Source organism: Cricetulus griseus, chromosome 4, assembly GCF_003668045.3.
Source record: "Cricetulus griseus strain 17A/GY chromosome 4, alternate assembly CriGri-PICRH-1.0, whole genome shotgun sequence".
In the NCBI taxonomy this organism is placed as follows: Eukaryota; Metazoa; Chordata; class Mammalia; order Rodentia; family Cricetidae; genus Cricetulus; species Cricetulus griseus.
Genome location: NC_048597.1, coordinates 132,115,810 through 132,140,682, shown reverse-complemented (window position 1 = coordinate 132,140,682; position 24,873 = coordinate 132,115,810). Strand labels below are relative to the sequence as shown.

At 39.1% G+C, this 24,873-nt stretch overlaps 1 pseudogene; it reads right to left on the bottom strand.

The window, feature by feature from the left end:
- Positions 1-1,750: 1,750 nt before the first annotated feature.
- LOC100771432 lies at positions 1,751-2,761 on the bottom strand (annotated as a pseudogene).
- Positions 2,762-24,873: the final 22,112 nt, after the last annotated feature.

Below are 24,873 nucleotides of genomic sequence, written 5' to 3'. Positions count from 1 at the left end.
TGATTCTTCCTCAGTATGACTTTTGTGTATGTAAAGGTTGATGATATATTTTTGTGTTAATATTTTGTGCTGCTACTATATAGAATGTATTGGTTATCTGCAGATGTCCCCTAGGTTATGTTTCCTTAATTTTCTTTAGGTAAGTCTTCTGTCTACCTAATCTCTTCAGGATTTTTATCTTGAAATGATTTAGGACTTTCTAAAAGGCCTTTTCTGTATCTAATAAGATTATCATGTGGTTCCTGGTTTTTGATATGTTTATTTGGTGGATTTTGTTTATTGATTTATGGATGGAAGTGAGAAGGACATAGATCATGCCAGTGAGGTTATATAACTGAGTAAAGTATATACATTGCTTAATGAAATTAGTGGCATCGTTTGATAAAGAGTCCAGACATTTCCCTACCTAGGAAAGATCAAAGAAATAGAAAGGGACATGGATATAGAGAGACCATTGAGAATCTATCACCTCCCTGTGGGGCTAGATTCCACCTGTGTGAGACTTGCTGGAAGATAATTGGGGGGACAGGAAAGGCAATGGCTCTTAGGTAGGTGAAGGGGTTGGAGGGCAGTGGGTGAGGGAAATGGCAGTGCCTATAGAAATTGAGGTATGTGACCAATACTTGGAGATGTTTTTGGAGAAGGCAAGGAAAGTGATGACTGAGGCATCTGAGGAAGGGACTAAGGAGGTATTAGTGGTACCTGAGGATTTGGTTTTGTCTGTGGTGAGTCCAGGTTTTGTATGTCTAAATCAAAGGGTGAATTGAAAGTTTTTGGTTGAGTTAAAAAAGGATCTGGTGCCCAAAGAAGAACTCAGGAATATCTTCCTGGTCTTGGTACCAAATGTAAGTAGGAGCAGCAAGAAAGCACTAGCCATAGCCAAACTCCATGGAAAAGAAAGATCATATTTAATGAAAAACTATCAGGCTACCTCAGATAGTAGAGGACAGTGCCAAGCTGGGAAAGTTTGTTTGATTGTATAGGAGCAAATGGGGAGTGAGGCAGCTCAAATACTGGAATAGCCAGGTGTGTTACAATGGGCGCTCTGTAGATTCATCAGGTGTGGTAAAATCATTTGGGTACCAACTGGCAAAATCAGGGATGCTAATGTGTAAATGTGTAATACAGGAGTGCTCAGACAGCCATTAAGGACTTTTTTGAGAAGTGTAGATGGAAGTTTCCAGTCCCACAACTATTTAGTCCCAAACAAACATACAGAGGCTTATATTAAGTATAAACTGGCCAATGGCCCAGGTTTCTTATTGGCTAGCTCTTTCTTAATTATTTACCTATTTCTATTAATCTGTGTATGTCCGCATTGTCTTTGCTTACCAGTGATGCCCAGGCCTCTGGCTTCCTTGGCAGCTACATGGCTTCTCCCTCAACACTCATTGTGTTCCTCTTCCTAGGCTTCTCCATGTGTGGTGTCCCTGCCTCTGGCTACATCCTGCATGTCCATTGGTCAAAACAGCTTTATTCATCAACCAATAAGAGAAACATATATTCACAGCATACAGAAGGATGGCCCCCATCAGAGAAGTGCTTTTTGAGAACTTAGACCCTAAAACACTGTGATCAACACTGTCATTTTTGTCTGCCTGTCTTGGAGACCCAACAATCAGGATCCCAGAAGGTGCTTTGTTTAGACATTTAGAAGAATGTGGTTCAGAAGAATGTGATGTTCTTTATGAGAAAGAAATATGTTTCCTTGATTCATCCTAGAATATCTAGTAAAAAAAGAAATGATATATCATAAAGGAGATAGTATCCTACTGATGAGTCTCTTCAAGGCTTCCTTCACGTCTCTGTTCCTCAGACTATAGATGAAAGGATTCAACATCTGAGGGACCACAGAGTACAGTACTGAAGCCACAACAGTCTTCCTGGATGATTCTGTTACTGTTGAGCTAATGTAGACCCCAAACTCTGTTCTGTAAAATAAGGAAACAACAGACAGGTGAGATCCACAGGTGGAAAAAGCCTTGTATCTTCCTTCTGATGACTGCATTCTCAAGACAGTGGAAGCAATTTGACTATAAGACAAAATGATGCCAGAAAGAGGAACACCACCAAATATGCAAGATGAAATATATATATATATAATGTCAACAATATATGTTGTTGTCAACAATATATATATATATATATATATTGTCAACAATAGTGTTGTCAACAATAGTGTTGGAACAGGCAAGTTTAGTAATCTGTGTAAGTTCACAGAAGAAATGTGGGATTACCAGTTCTGTGCAAAAGGACAGGTGTAACACCATTAGACCATTCACCAGGGAATTTGCAATGCTCCCCATCACAGAAAATGTCACCATTAGGATACAGAGGCATGGGTTCATGATGATCCTATACCTAAGTGGATGGCAAATAGTAACATAACAGTCATATGCCATTGCTGCAAGAAGACAATTTTGCAGGCTAACAGACATCAAGACAAAGCAGACCTGATTTAGGCATCCTGCATAGGTGATGTTCTTGTCTTGTATTTATATATTCACCAGCATCTTTGGAATTATGCATGTGACTAAAAAGATGTCACCAAAGGAAAGACCAGAAAGAAAGAAGTGCATGGGGGTGTGGAGATGGGAGTCAGAGCTGGTGGCCAGAATAATCAGCAGGTTTCTAGGATTGTAACAAGATACAAGCAAAGAAATATACCAAAGATGATGAGTTGTTGCTCTGTATCTGTGAGTCCCAGGAGAATAAATCCAGAAACAACTGCTTGGTTTTCAGATTTCATGTTTGTCGTGAATCTGATGGGAATGAAATGGAGCAAAAAGTTAACAAACTACATGAGCAGCAGCAATATCAAAAGTGGAAAACCACCTCTGTGGACACCTTGATTTTGATCTTTAGCCTCCACAATTAGGAAAAAAGTAATTTCTTACATTATCTTTCCCTTTTTGTAGTCTGCAGAATCTACTGCTGTTCACAAATCTTTGCCCCAACTTGAGTAAACATGGGTTTCTGTGAGGAAACCTCAAAAATCTATGGGACCTCCTGTAGAAGCCCAGTATTTCTCCCTAGCGTAGGTGTGGACTTTGGGAGCCTATTCTATATAGAGGAATACTTCCTGAGCCATGACACATGGGGGTGGGCCTAGGCCCTATCCCAAAGGATACGAAAGACTCTGATGACACCCTACGGAAGGCCTCACCGTCTAGGGGGAGCAGAAAAGATATGTGACAGATAAGGTTTTAGTTGGTGGGTGGTAGGGGAGGACGGGTGGGAAAAGGGAACTGGGATTGTCATGTAAAACAATCCTGTTTCTAATTCAAATAAAAAAAGTTGGAAATAAAAGAATATAACTAATGCAGGCTGGAGAGATAACTCATTGTATTAAGTGCATGTCACACAAGCATAGAAACCAGAGCTCAAACCATCAGAATCCACAGAAGTGCCACCTGAATACATAGGCCCATCTGTAATTGCAGCCCAGGGAGACAAGACAGGGGATCACCAGAGAAATCTGGTTACTGAGACTAACCATTTGGTGAATCTGGGTTTGATTGAGAGGCTCTGCCTTAATGAATAAAGTAGAGGAGCTATTAAGGATTGCTCTTGGAACCAACATCAGACTTTTACATCACATACATTCATGTTCATACACACATATGCATCACATACACACACACACACACACACACACACACACACACACACACACACACACACGTAGGAAAACATTAATGGGGAATAGAAACCTGTCTCAGTTGGTAAAATGTTTGCCTTGACAACATGAGGACTAAGTTTGATAATAAAAACCCATGTAGAAAAACAAAGTATACATGTAACGCCATTACTTGAGACAGACAGATTCTTGCATTTTACTAAATAAGTAAGTATGAGGTCCACAAGAAATTCTTGTTTCAAAAAAACAAAGTGGAAGGGACTGGAGAGACAATCTAAATTAAGAATTCATGCTGTGCTTGGCCCCACCTCCACTGAGAGAGATGAGTGCCTGGGTACAGGGCTGGAGGACACTAACCTCTATGTCCTAATAGCCCTGGGTTATATGCTCTATTCCCACCCACTAAAGACTCAGAGACCTAGGAGCAGCCTCCCCTTACCTCAAACCAATGTGCACCACATCTGCCCCAATTAGAGCTTTGGCCCTGCACCCACATAATAAGGTAAATGCCTGTGGCCTTGGCTGGAAGCCCCTAATCTGTAGGCCCTAATCTCCCTGGACATGTCACATGCCAGATCCCCAGTGACCTAAGCACCAGAGAACTGGAGGCAGCCTCCCTTACCCCAAAAAATCCAGGACTGCACTTGCTGCCATTAGAGCAATGGCCCCACCACAACCAGGAGAGGTGATTTCCTGGGTCTCAGGATAGAGGAAGCAAACCAGTAGACCCTAATTGTCCTGGGCATGTTGCATGTCCCATCCCTGCCCATGGAAGCCCAAGAGACCTGAGAGCAGCCTCTCTACATGCCAAACTATCTTGAACAGCATCTACAACAATTGGAGCATTGGTCCCATCTATACTTGGAAGAACTCCAGAGCTGTGTTATCATCCAGCAGAAGCAGAAATCTGCCACCACCTGTAGGAAGATTAACCACCTAAGCCATAGGCCCCACATACACCAATTGAAGGCAGAGGGACTCCCAAATCACAGGGCTAACCAGCACCCACAGGAGGTAGAGATGGGTAGATGACAGTATAAGAATACATTCAACAACATGAAAAGCAATACGAAACCACCAGAAACTAGCGGTTCTACAACGGCAAGACCAGGACATCCCAATGAAGCTGAAGCAGAAGAAGCAACTATAAAATTGACTTTATGAAGATGATAGAGGCCCTTAAAGAAAAAAGAAACTCTCTTAAAGAAATTGAGGAAAAGACAAACAAACAAACAAGAAAACTGGAAGAAACCAATAAATCCCTTAAAGAAATGAAGAAAAAAACAATAAAACAGGTGATGGAACCGTTCCAACAGTTCAAGACTTGAAATCTGATATAGAGACAATAAAGAAAACACAAACTGAAGGAATTATGGGAGTAGAAAATCTGGGTAAATGATCATGAACTACAGATGCAAGTGTAATCTACAGAATACAAGAGAAAAAAGAGAGAATTTCAAGTGTTGAAAATACACTAGGAGAAATAGATTCATTGACCAAGGAAAATGTTAAGTCCAACAAATAACTTAACACAAAATATCCAGGAAATCTGGGACACCGTGAAAAGACCAAACCTAAGAATACCAAAAAAATTGTAATAAACCCCTGTATCTTACTGGAACACCATGGCAACAACACAAATGGCAGAAAGCCAACAAATCCATGGAAGTTGAACAATGTTCAATTGCATCACCCCTGGGTCAAGGAAGAAATAAAGAAATAAACTAGAGATTTCCTAGAATTCAATGAAAATGAATGCACAACATACCCAAACTTATGGGAAACAATGAAAGAAATGCTAAGAGGAAAGTTTCCAGCACTTAAGTACCTACATAAAGAAACTGGAGGACTCCAAAATTATGACTTAAAAGTAAACCTGAAAGGTCCAGAACCAAAAAAAGTAAAGTCACACAGGAGTAGAATGTTGGAAATGAACTGAGGGTTGAAATCAATAAAATAGAAATGAAGAAAACAGTGAAAGAATCAGTAAAGCAGAAAAAAATGGTTCTTAGAGAAAATCAACAATATAAACAAAACTTTATCCAAACTAACCAAAAGGCAGAGAGAGAACATGAAAAATAACAAAATCAGAAATGAAGGTGGGACAAACAGCAGACACTGAGAAAATACAGAGAATCACCAAATCATACTTTGAATACCTGTGTTCTACAAAATTGAAATTTTTAAAGGAAATGGATAATTTTCTGGGTAGGTATTACATACCAAAATTAAATCAAGAACAGATTAGACAATTTAAATAGACCTATAACCCCTAAAGAAATAGAAGCAATCACCAAAACTTTCTGCCCCCCACCTGAAAAAAAGCCACAGGGACAGATGGTTTCAGTGAAGAATTCTACCAGAAATTCAAACAGGAGTTTAAACCAATATTCCACAAGTTTTTCCACACAACAGAAACAGAAGGGTCATTGCCAAAATCTTTTTATGAGGTTACAGTTACTCTGGTACCCCAAACCACACAAGGATGCAACTATGAAAGAGAATTACAGGCCAATCTTCCTCATGAACATTTATCTAAAAATACTCAATAAAATAATGGCAAACTGGACTGAAGAACACATTAAAAAATAATCCACCAAGATCAAGTAAGCTTCATCCCAGAGATGCAGGAATGCTTCAACAAAAGAAAATCTGTGTAATCCAACATACAAACAAACTGGAAAACAATGCATGATAATCTCATGTGGAAGCTGAAAAATGCTTTGACAAAATCCAACATCCCTTCATTACATAGGTCTTGTAGACATCAGAGATACAAGGAACATGCCTAAACATAATAAAGGCAATATACAGAAGGCAGAGGCAGGGAGATCTTTGTGAGTTCGAGGCCAGCCTGGTCTCCAGAGCAAGTGCCAGGATCGGCTCCAAAGCTATACAGAGAAACCCTGTCTTGAAAAACCAAAAAAAAAAAAAAAAAAAGAAAAAGAAAAAGAAAAAGAAAAAGGAAAAAGAAATCGTAGGAACATCACCCTTCTCAATAGCCACAAACAACATAAAATATCTTGGTGTAACTCTAACCAAACAAGTGAAAGATCTGTATGACAAGAATTTTAAGACTTTAAAGAAAAAAAATTAAGATGATATAACAAAATGGAAAGGTCTCCCATGCTCTTGGAGAGGTGGAATCAACATAATAAAAATTTCAATCTTACCAAAAGTAATCTACTTTACCAAAAGTAAAGATTCAATGCAATCACCATCAAAATCCAAGCACAATTATTCACAGAACTTGAAAGAACAATTCTCAACTTCATATGAAAAAAAAAAAACAAAAACAGGATAGCTAAAACAATCATGTACAATAAATGAACTTTGAGAGGCATCACAATCCCTGACTTCAAGCTCTATCATAGAGGTATAGTGGTGAAAACAGCTTGGTATTGGCACATAAATAGACAGGTGAACCACTGGGATGGAATTGAAGATGCTGATATCAATCCACACACCTATGATGACCTGATTTTTGACAAAAAGCTAAAATTATTCAATGGAAAAAAAGAAAGTGTCTTCAACAAATGGTGCTGGCATAACTGGATGCTGACTTGTAGAAGATTTCAGATAGATCCATATCTATCACCATGCACAAAACTTAAGTACAAATGCATCAAAGACCTCAACATAAATTCGGCCACACTGAATCTCTTAGAAGGGAAAGTGGGAAGTGCTATTGAACTAATTGACACAGGAGACAGCTTCCTGAGCATAACACCAGTAGCACAGATACTGAGATCAACAATTTATAAATGGGACCTCCTGAAACTAAGAAATTTCTGTAATGCAAAGGATAAAGTCAGTAAGACAAAATGACAGCCTACAGAATGAGAAAAGGTTTTCCCCAACCCCACATCTGACAGGGGATTGATCTCCAAAATATACAAAGAACTCAATAAACTAGACACCAAAACATCTAATAATCCAATTAAAAAGTGAGGTACAGTGATAAATAGATCATTCTTAAAACAGGAATTTCAAATAGCTGAAATGCACTGAAGGGATTGCTCAACATCCTTTGCCATGAGGGAAATGCAAATCAAAACAACTGTGAGATACCATCTTACACCTGTCTGATGGCTAAGGTCAAAAAACACTAATGGCAGCTCATGCTGGAAAGGATGTGGATTAAGGGGAATACTCATCCATTACTGGTAGGACTTCAAACTTGTTCAGCTGCTTTGGAAATCAGTATGGTAGTTTCTTGGAAAATTGGGAATTGATCTACCTCAAGACCCAGCAATACCACTCTTGTGCATGTACCCAAATGATGCACAGTCATACCACAGAGACTTGTGTTCAAATATGATTATAGCAGTATAGCAGTACTATTTGTAATAGCCGGAACCTTGAAACAACCTAGATGCTCCTCAACTGAGGAAGGGTTACAGAAAATGTGGTACATTTATACAATATAGTACTTCTCAGTGGAAAAAACAAACAAACAAACAAAAAAAAAACAATGATGTCTTGAATTTGCATGCAAATGGATGAAACTAAAAGAAACTATCCTGAGTGAAGTAACACAGACATAGAAAGACAAACATGGTATTTGCTAACTGATAAATGGATATTAGACATAAAGCAAAAGATAACCAGCCTACAATCCACAATCCAGAAAAGCAAGGAAACAAGGAGTACCCTAAGATTATATATATATATATATATATGAGAAGGAGAAATGGAAGAGATCTTCTGAGTTGATTTGGTACAAGGAGGGAGGGAAATGAAGGTAGGAAAGAGAGAAGGGAAGACAGGAAGGGGGAAGGAGAACATGAGGGATGGAAGGTTCAAGTTTGGGGAAGGACAGAGAGGGAGAGCAAGGAAAGTGATACCTTGAAAGAGAGAGTCATTATGGAGTTAATGATAAACCTGACACTAGGGAAATTCCCAGGAATCTGCAAGGATGACATCCAACTAAGAATCTAATAGTGGAGATATTATCTTAAATGCCATTCCCCAATCATGAGATTGGTGTCTATTTTAAATGTCATCATAGAGCATTCATCCAGTAGCTGATGGAAGCAGAAGCAGAAGCAGAGGTCAACAGCTAAGCATTAGGCAGAACTCCTATAGTCCAGTTGCAGAAAGGAAGTAGTGATGAGCAAGGGGCCAAGACAACATTGGGAAAAACCACAAAAACATCTAACCTAGGCAAGTGGAAGTTCATTGACTCCAGACTGACAACTGGGGAAGTTGCATAAGACCAAACTAAGCTCTCTGAATATGGGTGTCAGTTGGGTTGCTTGAAAAGTCTATGGGGCCACTGGCTGTGTGGCAAGTATTTATTCCTAGTGCATGAACTGGCCTTTTAAGAGATGCCTTCCTCAGCCTAGATAACTGGAGGGGGGTTAGGAGGAGCTTGGTCTGTCCCAAATGATGTGACAGAGTTTAATAATTCCCCAAGGGAGGCAATACCCTCTCTGAGGAGCGGATGGGGGATTTGGGGAGATAGTGGGGAGAGTGTGAGGATGGGAGGAAAAGGGAACTGGGATTAGTATGTAAAATAAGAGTGTTTTAAAACAATAAAATAAAGAGAATGCATACTGCTATGGTAGAGTATCAAAGTTCTATTGTCAGCAACCATGCCAGGTGTTTTACAACAGGTTATTTCGTGAATGTGTCTGACCTCTGAGGACACTTAAACTCATGTGCATATATGCAACACACACACACACACACACACACACACACACACACACACACACACACACAGAAAAATTCATATTAAAAGAAAAATCTTAAAAATATTTAAAAAATAAATGTCTCCTATAGAAGACACCTGACATTAGTGTTTGTTTTCCACATTCATGTGTACATTCAACTTGCTATGCTTGAACACACACACACACACACACACACACACACACACACACACACACAATGTAATTAAGACAGTTTTTTTTAAAAAGTCTCTTATATAGTCTTGTGATGTCCTCTGAATTGAAACTCTCCCCAGAAAGGAAGGAGGGGAGTCATAAGACTTAGATTTCACTATGGGAGGAGACACTGACTATCAGAGCTGCCTAAATAAAGATGATTTTGCCACAGGTGGGTGACTTTACAGCATGTGGAGCCTTCATGCCATACACAAAGCCTTTCTGGTTATTCAGATTTCCTGAGTTATCATCAGTGTAGGGGTGAGCTTTTGGTGATACAGCTGCATTTGAGTCTCCCTGCTTTCTAAGTGATTCATCAACTTGAGTAATCTCAATAAACTCTCTGGTTATCCAAGTTAGACTTTGGTGGAATCATTATTGTGTCTGTTCTGAGTTCTCTGTCTGGGATCAAGTCTTTGTTGTGTCTCCCTTGGAAGCTTCTTCATATTTGAAAAGAGACAAATCTTTAGTCAGAAAGAAATAGGACCTGTTCTTGGTAAGAATATTAGAGGAGCTCAGTTAGAGCCAGTAGGGTACCAATGGAAACATATGATTACAGACCATTAATTGGAGCAGTATGGGAATATTGAGAGTTTTATTTCTCATCATCTTTGTTTTTCTTTTTTATTGTTTTTACATTCCCACTCAGTTACCCCTCCCTCTCTCTCCTCTGCCTCCCCCCCTTCTCCCATCCAAACCCCCATCTACTCCTCAGAGGGGATAAGATCTCCTTTGGAAAGTTGCCAAAGTCTGGGGTACCAATTTGAGGCAGCACCAAGTCCCTCACCATAAGTAATGTGTTCCAAAAAGCTAGTTCATGTACATGCAGTAAGTCCTAATTCTACTGCCAGCCCCTCTGCAACAAATCAAGCCACATAACCATCACCCACATTTAGAGTGCCTAGTTCAATCACATGTAGATTCCCCATGTGGCAATCCAGAGTCCTTGAGCTGCCACTAACTCAAGTCAGCTGTCTCTGTGGTTTTCCCCATCATGATCTTGACCACCCCATGCTCACATGATCTCTCCTTTGTCTCTTCAAATGAACTCTAGAGGTAAGCCCAGTTCTGGACTGTGGATCACTGCATCTTCTTCTATCAGTTACTAGATGTCCATGCTATGATGGTAGTTAGGATGGTCACTAATCTGATTATAGGGAAAGGCCAGCTCAGGAATCTACTCCATTATTGCTAGGGGTCTTAGCTGGGGTCATCTTTGTGGATTCCTGAGAATTTCTCTAGCACTAGGTTTCTCTCTAAACCCATAATAGCTCCCTCTATAAAGATGTCCCTTTCATTGCTCTCATTCTCACTCCCTCCTCCAACTTGGCCATCTGAATCCCTCATGTTCTCACCCCCCATGCCTTCCTTTTTACCCCACTCTCAGTTTAACCAGGATATATTAACCTTTTCACCTTCCTGGAGCCCTCCTTGTATGTCCCTCTTAGGGTCCTACATTTTACCTAGCTTCTCTGGAGTTGTGAATTGTAACCTGGTTATCCTTTGCTTTATGTCTATTATCCACTTATGAGTAAGTACATACAGTGCTTGTCTTTCTGGGTCGGGGTTAGCTCACGCAGGATGTTTTCATTGTAAATCCATTAATTTGCCTGCAAATTTCAAGATGTCATTGTTTTTTTTTCTACTACTGTTTACTCATCATCTTAATGAAATCTTATAACATTGACTCCCACAAAGAATTCCAGTATAATCACCTCTCATATTTGCCCCAGATTTGCTGAAATGCTATTATCTGCTTGGGAGTGATGTTAATATCTCACTTGGATGTTGGGAATGGATGATTTGTCTCAGGAAATTCAGACAGACTCCAGGAGTCAGAAATATCTTCTTTGCAAGGAGGATCTGGATGTGATTCCTGCAGGGTCAAGGATATTTAATTAGATTACAGCCTAAATCATGTGATCTTTCATCTCTGTGGGTTCAATAACCAAAACTCCACTTTAGAGCAGTGATAATTTTTACCTGCCATTCTTCTCCCAGGAGTACAACTCCTTAAAGACCTGCTCTATAAATGGGAAGAATTCCTCACAGAAGATCCCATGATACTCCAGGTCTAGAATACAAATATTAGTTATCTTCATAATTTCAGCTCACCCCAACAAGGTTCTTAAATTAAAACATATACCACAAGTTTATATAGAGGCACACCCCTGAAAACACAACAATAAGGAGACTGAGACATGAGAATCACAGCAAAATAAATGAAACATGTAACAAAATCACCAAACAGAAATTCTTCAATATATTCCAGCAAAGACAAAGAGAAACTATGTCAGAAAATGTGCAAATGTAAATTTCAAGTATGAGAATATGTCTTACATATGAGGCTATGTTGTAACTACAAATATTAAGAAAATATTGTAAAATACAAATAATATCTTGTGGTTTTTTTAAGTATCATTGATATTTTCATCATTACCTTATATTTTGCACAGAAAGTCCTTTATCAGAATATATAGAAAAAACAATAAGTATGAGTTGAAATTTTATTTGGTTAGATCAATTCTTGACAATTATATATATTCATATATATTATATGTCTATGATATAATATTTATTTATTTTATGTGTATAGCATTCACTTATTATTGTACCCATTATGATCTCCATTTCATCACTATAAACATTTTATTCTTACTGATAGTAGACTTTCTCCATTCATAATTTTTGTTGCATTTTTTTGTTTGTTTTGTTTTGGAGGCCCAGTGAGTTCACTCAGGATCATTCTGTGACCATGGGTTTGGTACTACCAGCTAAAGCTTGGTAGGCTCCTCCATGTATGCAACTGAAAACAATTATTGAACCTTTGGCAGAACCTGTTAGTAAACCACAGTTCATCAAAGCCATTAAGAGCCCTTTATTTTGATCTCTTATCTGTGATTGACTGTTGGTAGTTACAGTCTTATGCAGACAACCAACACTTCACTAAAGTCATGATTACTTTGACTGTGCCATATCTGGTGGACAGAATTTCACAGCCTTTCTCCCTATCTTCTGGTTATTACATTCTTTCTATGCTCTTCTTTGAGATGTTTCCCAACATTAGATGATGTAGTGTATAGATATATAGATATTGTAATTTAACTCCTTGCTTAGAGTTAAATGCTCAACTACCACTTATTCTCAGCATGTCGAGCATCCATGTGTTTCTGTACTAACTGTCACTGATTTCAAAGAAAGGATTTACTGACTGAGGCTGAGAATAGCATTTGTCTATAGATAAAAACAAAAATATCAGAATTCATTTTAACATCTTGAAAATTTAGGTAAATGCCTGTCTTAAGTTTGACCCTACTCCATATGCCATGCCTTCCAGAAAACTAGATTTGGCTGCCTGCAAATCTTCTCTTCTCCCTCCCTCTGTTCCCCTAAGTCAAACTCCCCATTTTCTCCCCCAGTTCAACAGCAAAACACCTATGACCACCTTCTGTGACCTCCTCTTCCCATCTCCTATGGATCCCACAGATCTTCCCCTTCTAGTCTCTCTCCAACAATTCACAAAAGGGCATACTTTGGGAGCACAACAACTGAACAGACCATGGAAACAGATCCACATAAAATTTTCTACATGGCAGCACACTGACTGCCATCACACTCTCCAAATGTAGAAATCAGTGAACAAAAACATACCCAATAGAGATAAAGCCAAATGTATCACCCTGGCCTAAAATGATCACAGTAGCAGATACCTAGACATCACTATAAAAACACAATCAATAACAGGAAAACATGTCTCCACTGGAACCTAGCAACTCCACCATAGCAAGCACTGAATATGACAACACAGATGAAGCCCAAGAACAAAGACCTAAAAACAGCCTGTGTGAAGATGACAGAAGCTGTTACTAGGGAAATTAATAGATGCCTTAAAGAAATCCAGAAAAATGCAAACAATGTGAGGAAATGATTAACCCCTTAAAGAAATGAAGGAAAACACAAACAGCAAAACAAAATGAATAAAATTGTTCAAAACCTAAAGATAGAAGGAGAATTGATGAAAAAACCTAATTGATAAAATATTAGAATTGGGAAATTGAAAATTCAAAAAGGATCTACAGAGGGCAAGTTTCACCAACAGAATACAAAAGGTGGAAAAAAGAATCTCAGGCATTGAAGAAATAATAGGAAACATAAATATGTTGGTCAAAAGAAATATTAAATCTAAAAAAATTCCTGACACAACTAATCCAGGAAATCTGGAACACTATGGAATGCAATAAAATGGGTACCAAGAGGTAGTTCCTAGCACTAGGTATCTACATAAAAAAAACAGCTAAAGAGATGTCATATTAGCAAATCAATAGCACACCTGAAAGATCTAGAACAATAAAGGAAGAAAGGAAGGAAGGAAGGAAGGAACAAAGGAAGGAACAAAGGAAGGAATGAAGGAACAAAGGAATGAAGGAAGGAAGGAAGGAAGGAAGGAAGGAAGGAAGGAAGGAAGGAAGGAAGAAACCACACCCAAAATGAGTACATGGCAAGATATCTTCAAGCTCAGGATTAAAGTAAATAAAATAGAAACAAAGAGAACAGTACAATAAATCAATGAAACAAAGAGTTGACTCTGAGAAAAATCAACAAGATAGACAAATCCTTATCCAAACTAATTAAAAAGTATATAGAGAATATCTGAATTATGAAATCAGAAATGAGCTCTCTGCATCTTCTTCTCTCTCTCTCTCTCTCTCTCTCTCTCTCTCTCTCTCTTCCCCTCTTCTCTCTACTTTTTCTCTTACACTCTCTTTGCCTCTCTATGGCAATCAGGCATGGTGGTCAGCCATTAACCCTGTTCCTCTACTCTCTTAGTCTCTCTACTCTGCCGGACCTATAATAAATTGTTTAATATGTCTCTTAGTCATATGTCTCATTTTGTGTCTCATCCTGCCCCTTCTTCATTTCTAATTTAAGCAAAAGAATAACATTAGTGCCGTAAGACTCTGCAGGTTTCCCTGACATTTTCTCCTGCCTGTGACAGTCTTGAGATGTGCTGGGAACCTGTGTACTTCAACCAGGTCACTTTTCCAACTAAGCATCTCTGAAACCCACTCATTTGCCTGTTAGCTGCAATCCGGTAAGATATCCCTTGAATTTTCCAAGGGTCATGTTTGGGATCCCACTCCAGGAGCAGTGCTTTTTGGCTTGTCAGTTCAGACCACTGGATCCTTTTCAGTTTCAGGACAGCTGAGTCTCCTTTGGGGCCAGGCTTCCTCCAGCAGTAGATGGGAATAGCAGCAGAACACACAGCTGAACAATGCTGAAAGAGTTCAAATTTTGAGGTCTCCATTGGGTCTTTCCCATTGAAGCTCAGGGAATACATGGAAGAGGTAGAGGAAGAATTGTAGGAGTCAGAGGGGATGAAGGACAGCAGGAGGACATCACTCACCAAATACACTAAGCAGGGCTCATATATGGGTTCACAGAGACTGAATTGGCAAGCAAGAAGCCTGTACGGTTCTGCACCAGCTCCTCTGCATATATGTTATGGCTGATAGTTTTGTGTTTTGTGATACTCCTAATGGTGAGAGTGGGTTTATCTCTGACTCTTTTACCTACTCTTGGGACTCAGTTCCTCCTATTTGGTCAGCTTGTCTAGCCTTGATATGAGTGCTTTTGCTTTGTCTCTTGTAACTTACTTTGTTGTGTTTAGTTGTTATCTCTTTGGAACCTGCTCTTCCTCTGAATAGGAGATGGAAGAAGAGTGGATCTTAGGGAGAGGGAAGATGATGGGAGCTGCGAGTAATTGAGAGAGGAAACACTGTGGTCATAATATATTATATTAGAGAAGAACCTATTTTCAATTTTTAAAAATTAATTTTAAAAATAAAATAAACCTCAAATTTTCTAAATAAATTATTTAGTTAGCTAAATATTTATTTATTTATTTATTTATTTTGTAATTAATTTTTTTAGTTCAAGCTTGCTTCACATATCAATCCTTCTCCCTCCCCTTCCCCCAACCCTAGGTACTGTGTCCCATCCCCCAACTCAGGCATATAGCCCCTGATGAACCACAGGTCACACCTACCTGAAGACCAGGTGGGACACCTGCCAACCTTCTCCAATCTCTCTGTTAACATAGACCCAATCCTCAGGGTCACCACTAGTCTAGCACTGAAACAGAGCATCACCCCCTTGACTCCTCTTCTCCTAGCTTCCACCTCTAGCAAGCATTCACCATGAATATACTAGCCAAGAAGGCCAGTAAAACAGGAATCACACAGCAGTAAAACAGGAATCACACAGCCAATAAACAGTCTAGAAATTCAGAGAGGAAGCAGAAACCAAGAAATAAAACACTCACCCAACAAAGACAAACCACAAACTAGCACCCAGACCTGTAATCACTCCAAACCCAGATGCTTATTTGTCAACATAAGAATACAATCAATAACAACCAGGGCAATATTCCTCTACTAGAGCTCAGCTATCCTAACACAGCAGGCCCTGAATATTTCAACATAGCTGAAGTATAAGTAAAAGACCTTAAAACTATTTGTAGATGGTAGAGGTCCTTAAAAAGGAAATGAATAAATCCCATACTGAAAACAGGGAAAACATGAACAAAAGAGTGGAAGAAATGAATAAACCCCTTAAAGAAAAACAAGGAGATGATGAAAAAGAATTAAACCATTCAAGACCTGAAAATAGAAATAGAAGCAATGAAGAAAACACACATTTGGGGTATTCTGGAAGGGAAAACTGAGGATTTCAAAAGAGAACTACAGAGGAGTGCTTCACCAATAGAGTACTAGAGGTGGAATAAAAAATCTCTGACAGCTGAGTGTGGACATACCTCACCCCTGTCTACACCCTGCCCTTTGTCTGGTGGTGGGTGCCCTAGCCTCAGGTGAGTCTGGGGGATGCTTTGCCTGGCCCCAAACCTCCTCCATCAACACCTGCTCGCTTCTGCCTGACCTCCCCAGTCTGGGAAGCTCCACCCTGAGTGTGGACACACCTCACCCCTGTCTACACACTGCCCTCTGTCCTGAGGCGGTGCCCTAACCTCAGAGGGTGCATGAGCATCAGGAAGGTCCACACTGAGTTTGGACATACCCCAACCTTGTCAACCTACCACTCTCTGCAATCCCTCTGCTGCCAGAAGCTGAGCCACCTGCACTCACTGGAAGAAGGGATGGGAAGAAGACAGAGTAAGAACACACTCAACAGAAAAACCAATGTGACACCACCAGAATCTAGGGACTCCACACCAACAAGATCTGAAAAACCCAATACAGAGCATGAAGAAGAGATGGACCTCAAAAATTATCTTAGGAAGATGATAGAGTCCTTTAGAGAGGAAACAAGAAAATCCCTTAAAGAAATGGAAGAAAAAACAAGCAAAAAATTACACGAAATGGAGGAAAAGACAAAACAAAGAATTCAAGAAGTAAACAAATCTCTCAAAGAATCTGAAGAAAGCCAAGAAAAAACAACCAAACCAGTGAAGGGAGCACTCAAAACAGTTCAAGGCATGAAAGTGAAATAGAAACAATAAAGAAAGCACAGAATGAGGTGATGCTAGAAATAGAAAGGCTATATAAATGATCAGGAACTAAAGATGTGAGTATAACCAATAGAATACAAGAGATGGAAGAGAGAATCTCAGTTGTTGAAGACTCCCTAGAGAATATACAATCATCGACCAAAGAAAATCTCAAGTCCAACAAATCCTTAACACAAAATATCCAGGAAATATGGGACACCATGAGAAGGTGGAACCAAAGAATAATAAGTATAGAAGAAGGTGAAGAAATACAGCTCAAAGGTACAGAAAGCATATTCAACAAAATCATAGAAGAAAACTTGCACAACCTACAGAAGGATATGCCTATGAAAGTACAAGAAGCTTACAGAACACCAAACAGACTGGACCATAAAAAGAAGTCCCCTCAACACATAATAATCAAAACACCAAACCTTCAGAATAAAGAGAAAATATTAGGAGCAGCAAAGGAAAAAGGCCAAGTAACATATAAAGACAGACCTATCAGTATCACACCTGTATTCTCAATGGAAACTTTGAAAGCCAGAATGTCCTGTATAGATATCCTACAAACACTAAGGGAGCATGGATGCCAACCCAGACTACTATACTCAACAAAGCTTTCAATCACTATAGATGGAGAAAACAAGATATTCCATGACAAAACCAGACTTAAACAATACACATCCCCAAATCCAGCACTACAGAAAGTTCTAGAAGGAAAACTCCAACCCAACGAACATAACTACAATCAAAATAATATGGACAATAGATGATCCAATTCTACCGAACATGAAAAGAAACAGGAGGCTGAAATACACACACAATGACACCACCAAAAATAAATCCAAAACAAACAAGAACCAATGATCAATGGACATTAATATCCCTCAATGTCAATGGTCTTAACCTGCCCATAAAAAGATATAGGCTAACAGAATGGATACGAAGACAGAATCCATCCTTCTGCTGTATACAAGAAACACACCTCAACTTCAAAGACAGGCATTACCTTGGAGTAAAGGGTTGGGAAAAGATTTTCCAATCAAATGGGCCCAAGAAACAAGCTGGTGTAGAAATCCTAATATCTAACAAATTAGACTTCAAACTAAAATCAATCAAAAGAGATAAAGAAGGACATTTCATACTCATCACAGGAAAACTCCTTCAAGAGGAAGTCTCAATCCTGAACATCTATGTCCCAAATAGGAAGGCACCCACATTTGTTAAAGAAACATTACTAAAACTCAAACCACACATAAAACCACATACACTTATAATAGGAGACTTCAACACGCCGCTTTCACCTCTAGACAGAACCAGCAGACAAAAACTTAACAAAGAAACAAAGGATCTAACAGAAGTTATGACTCAACTGGGTTTAACAGATATCTATAGAACATTCCATCCAAACACAAAAGAAGATACCTTCTTCTTAGTGCCCCATGGCACCTTCTCTAAAATTGACCACAGAGTTGGCAACAAAGCAAACCTCCACAGTTACAAAAGAATTGAAATAACCCCCTGTATCTTATCAGACCACCATGCATTAAAGCTAGAATTCAACAGCAATATGAATTGCAGAAAACCTACATTTGCGTGGAAAATGAAAAACACCCAATTGCACCATTCCTGGGTTGAGGAAGAAATAAAAAGAAGAAATTAAAGACTTCCTAGAATTTAATGAGAATGTAGACACAACATACCCAATCTTATGGGACACTTTGAAAGCAGAGCTAAGAGGAAATTTCACAGCACTAAGTGCTCATATGAAGAAACTGGAGAATAGTCACATGAGAGAATTGACAAAACAATTGAAGGCTTTAGAGCAAAAAGAAGCAAACTCAACACAGAGGAGTAGAGGCCAGGAAATAATCAAACTGAGGGCTGAAATCAATAAAGTAGAAACTAGGAAAACATTACAAAGAATCAATGAAACAAAGAGTTGGTTCTTTGAGAAGATCAATAAAATAGACAAACCTCTATCCAAACTAACCAAAAGGCAGAGAGAGAGAGCATGCTAATTAACAAAATCAGAAATGAAAGGGGGGGTTAACAATAGACACTGAGGAAATTCAGAGAATCATCAGGTAATACTTTGAAAATCTGTACTTCATAAAATTCAAAAATCTAAAGGAAATGGACAGTTTTCTGGATAGATATCACTTACCAAAATTAAACCAAGTACAGATAAGCAGTTTAAATCATCCTATAACCCTGAATGAAATAGAAGCAGTCATTAAAAGCCTTCCAACCAAAAAAATCCCAGGGCCAGATGGCTTCACTGCAGTATTCTACCAGAAATTCAAACAAGAGCTAATACCAGTACTCAGAAGTTGTTCCATACAATAGAAGCAGATGGGATATTGCCAAATTCTTTTTATGAAGCTATAATCACTTTGATTCCCAAGCCACACAAAGATACAACTAAAAAAGACCAATATCCCTCATGAACATAGATGCAAAAATAATCAACAAAATATTGGCGAATTGAATCCAAGAACACATCAGAAAAATCATCCACTATGATCATGTAGGCTTCATCTGAGGGATGCAAGGATGGTTCCACATATGAAAATCCATCAATATAATCCACCATATAAAAAAACTGAAAAAGAAAAACCACATGATCATCTCACTAGATGCTGAAAAAGCCTTTGACAAAATCCAACATCCCTTCATGATAAAGATCTTGGAGAGAATAGGAATGACAGGAACATATCTGAACATGATAAAAGCAATATACACCAAACCAACAGCCAACATCAAAATAAATGGAGAGAAACTCAAAGCGATTCCTCTAAAATCAGGAACAAGACAAGGCTGTCCACTCTCTCCGTATCTCTTCAATATTGTACTTGAAATTCTAGGTAGAGCAATAAAACAACAAAAGGAGATCAAAGGGATACAAATTGGAAAGGAAGAAGTCAAACTTTCACTGTTTGCAGATGACATGATAGTCTACATAAGTGACCTGAAAAACTACCAGGGAACTCCTATAGCTGATAAACACCTTCAGCAAGATAGCAGGATACAATATTAACTCAAAAAAAAAATCAGTAGCCCTACTTTATACAGATGATAAATGCAATGAGAAAGAAATCAGAGAAACATCACCCTTCACAATATCCACAAGCAACATAATATATCTGGGGGTAACACTAACCAAAAAAAGCAAAAGACCTGTACAGTAAGAACTTTGAGTCTTTAAAGAAAGAAATTAAAGAAGATACCAGAAAATGGAAAAATCTCCCATGCTCTTGGATAGGTAGAATTAACATAGTAAAAATGGCAGTCTTGCCAAAGTAATCTACAGAGTCAATGCACTCCCCATCAAAATCCCAACACAGTTCTTCACAGTCCTTCAAAAAACAATACTCAACTTTATATTGAAAAACAAAAGAACCAGGATAGCCAAAACAACTCTGTACAATAAAGGATCTTCTGGTGGCATCTCCATCCCTGACTTCAAGCTCTATTTTAGAGCCATAGTTCTGAAAACAGCTTGGTATTGGCACACAAATAGACAGATAGACCAATGAAATTGAATTGAAAACCCTGATATTAACCCACACACCTATGAACACCTTATTTTTGACAAAGATGCTAAATCTATTCAATGGAATAAAGATAACATCTTCAACAAATGGTGCTGGCACAACTGGATTCGGACATGCAGAAGATTGCAGATAGATCCATATCTGTCACCATGCACAAAACCTAAGTGCAAATGGATCAAAGATCGCGGCATAAATCCAGCCACACTGAATATTCTAGAAGAGAACGTGGGAGATACCCATGAACGAATAGGCACAGGAGATAGTTTCCTGAATATTATACCAATAGCACAGACATTGAGATCTTCAATTAATAAATGGGACCTCCTGAAACTGAGAAGCGTCTGTAAGGCAAAGGACATAGTCGGTAAGACAAAATAGCAGCTGACAGAATGGGAAAAGATCTTCACCAACCCCACATCTCACTGAGGGCTGATTTCCAAAATATACAATGAAATCCAGAAGCTAGCCACCAAAACACCAAACAATGAAATTAAAAAGTGGGGTGCAGAACTAAATAGAGAATTCACAACAGAGGAATCTGAAATGGCTGAAAGGCACATAAGAAAGTGCTCAAAATCCTGGGCCATCAGAGAAATGCAACTCAAAACAACTCTGAGATACCATCTTACACCAGCCAGAATGGCTAAAATCAAAAATACCATTGACAATCTATCCTGGAGAGGATGTGGAGAAAAAGGAACACTCCTCCATTGCTGGTGTAAGACCACTCTGGAAATCAGTATGGCGGTTGCTCAGAAAAATGGGAATCAGTCTACCTCAAGATCCAGTAATTCCTCTCTTGGGTATATACACAAATAATTAACATTCATACAATAAGGACTTATGTTCAACCATGTTAATAGCAGCATTGTTTGTAATAGCCAGAATGTGGAAGCAACCTAGATGCCCCTAAACTGAAGAATGGATAGAGAAAATGTGGTACATTTATACAATGGAGTACTACTCAGCAGGCAGAAAAAAGCAATGGAATCTTGAAATTCACAGGCAAATGGATAGAACTAGAAGAAACCATCCTGAGTGAGGTAATCCAGTCACAAAAAACAAACATGGTATGTACTCACTCATATATGAATTTTGACATAGAGCAAAGTATTACCAGCCTACAATCCTTTTCACCAAAGAAATTAGGAAACATGAAGTACCCTAGGGGATAAATGCATGGACTCCAGGAATGGGAAGGGGTAGGAACTCCTGAGCATGAGGGTAGGGGGAGCTGCCAAAATGAGAGCAGGAGAAGAGGAGAAGGGAGGAGGAAAAGGAGGAGCAGAAATATTGAGTTGGGGGAAGAATAGAGGAGAGCATGATGAGAGATACCATATTAGAGGGAGCCATTATAGGTCCGAAGAGAGATCTGGCACTAGGGAGACTTCCAGAGATCTACAAGGATGACATGAACTGACAATCCAGGCAATGGTGGAGAGGATAGCCTAAATGCCCTTTCCCTAAAATGAGATTGATGACTATTTTTATGCCATCCTAGAGCCCCCATCCAGTGGCTGATGGAAGCAGAGGCAGACATCCACAGATACACACTGAACTGAACTCTGGAACTTAGTTGAAGCGAGGGAGGAATGAAGATCGAAGGGGTCAGTATCAGGTTGGAGAAACCCACAGAAACAGCTGGCCTGAACAAGGGGGAACACATCGACCCCAGATGCTCTCTGGGAGCCCAGCACAGGACTGATCCAGACCCCTGAACATGGATGTCAGTGAGGAAGCCTCTGCACTCTAGGAGGCCAATGGTAGTGGATTAGTATTTTTCCCTGGTGCAAGAAGGGACTTTGAGAGCCCATCACATGTGAAGGGATGCACTCCTGCCCTGGACACATGGGGAAGGGCCTAGGCCCAGCCCAGGATGATGTAGTGGACTTTCGGAGCCCCCGTTGAGGGCCCTACCCTGCCTGGGGAGTGGAAGGTTGATGGGGAAGGGGGTAGGTCGGAGTAGGGTAGGAGGAGTAAGGGTGAGGGGAGGGAGAGGGAGGAGGGATTGACATGTGAAACAAGCTTGTTCCTAATTTGAACTAATAAAAAAAATAAATATAAAAAAATCTCTGACATTGAATATAGGGTATAAGAAATAGATAAATCAGTAAAAGGAAATGCTAAATATAAAAAATTCCTGACATGAAACATCCAGAAAATATGGGGCACTGTGAAAACACCCAATGTGACAATAATAAGAGTAGAAAAAGGAGAAGAATCAGAGCTCAAAGGCCCAGAAATATCTTCAACAAAATCATAGGAAAATTTTCCAAACCAAAAGTAGATGCCTGTAAATGTATAAGAAGCATAATAGGCAATCAGAACATCAAATTGATTGGACCAGAAAATAAAGTGCATAAGAGAGACTATCTAAATTAACAAACTCAGAAATGAAAAGGGAACACAACAACAGAAACTGATGAAATCCAAAGAATCATTAGGTCATTCTTTACATGCCTGTACTCCACAAATTTGGAAAATCAAAAAGAAATGGGTAATTTTCTCAATAGTTACCACCTTCCAGAGTTAAATCAATATCAGATAAACAATTTAAATAAGCCTCTAACCCTTAAGAAAATAGAAGGAGCCATTAGAAGTCTGCCAACCAAAAGAAAATAAAAACCCAGGGTCATCTGTTTTAGCACATAATTTTATAATAATTTTAAAGAAATTATTGCCAATACTCTTCAAATTGTTCCAAGGGAAGGGATATTGCCAAATTCATTTTATGAGGCCACAGTTACCACAGTGCATTAACCATATAAACACTCAAAAGAAGGAAGAGGACTGCAGTCCAATTTCCCTGATGAATATAGATGAAATAATACCAAACTACTCACAAACCATTGGCAAACATTTCTACAGAATCAGTATGCTTTGGAGAGAAGATACTGGTTTGATCTTTCATATTCTTTACATTTTTGCATTATGTCTTTGCATGGGGATTTTTTTCTTTCTGAGTCTATTGTGGACAGAGAAGGTTGGGGAAGAAGAAAGGCCATCTTGGCAGTTTGACCCTAGAGGTTAGAGTAGAGACAGGCAGACAGAAGAAACTGGGCTGGTGTATAGAATGAGCCTCCTGGTCAAAGCCTAGAGTTTGGGGGTAGATCTATCTGGCAACAAAATTTAATGTGATGTGAGAGGAGCCTGAGTTTGGAAATAGATAGGGAGGGGCCTGGCAGAAGCCTAGAAATCATTTGTGGTGCATGCAAGGGAAGCCAGACTAGTCAGTACACTGGATTTTTAACTGAGAGTTACCTTGATAGACTCTGGAGAATAACGTTGGAAAAGCAATGCATAATGGATCTGTGGGTGATTGCAGGCAGGTCAGGTAGAGGCACAAATCTAGAGGTTTGCTGAAATTCTGGTGGAAGTAGCCAGACCAACCCTAGGCACTGTGTGTGGGACCTGGCTTAAGTTGGTGGAATGTGAAGACAATGTGTTTGGGGAGCACAGGACATTCACTGGGGAGGGACATGGGAAGATCACGGGAAGTTGAGCTGAGTGCAGTGATTGGAAGTAGCCCAGGAGTGACCTGTCAGGAAATTTTTTTACAATCGTTTGGGAATAAAGGAGCTTGCTTGAGACTAAGAGTGCAGAAAATATACACACACTACCACTTTCCATCATTTTCTACATGAAGATTTAAAATGGTCCATATGGGTTTCTTATAAACATGATCCAAGCCCCATAGGAAACTGAACTATTCAGGGAATCAAGAAGAAATTGAACAATTTGCCTAACAAGAAGTCTTGGGAATTAACTTCTTAATGAACCTGTAAATATTCCCTCAGTTCTTATAATTCACCCTGTAACTTAGCTTCATTTATTCTTTGGGCCAGAAGGATACCTACATGTGCTCTGACAGGCATCCTTCTGGCCCAAAGAAGACTTTCCAAGAAGCAAAATTAACTTCATTGTTTAGCTTCAGAAAGAAAATAAAACATCAGTGTAAAGAATGCCTGAGTAATGGCGTCCCAAAGAAGAAAAACAGCCAAGTAAGTAATAAGGGGATCTGAGGTAGAAAAAACGAGAGAGAAAGATGGGAGTGAGCCATCTGATGGCAAAATTGATGAGAGATGGTTTTGATGTTGTGATATAAATGCTGAAATATTTACTTCTACCAAGACTTTAAAGAAAATGATTTTTCAATATTTCATCACTCATTTATTCAGCAAGTTGTTTTGTGAATGCATGTGTTCATATGTGCACCCATCCCATGGATTGAGTATGGAGGAACTTGGACAACTTTGGGAGTTGTTTCTTTCCTCCCAC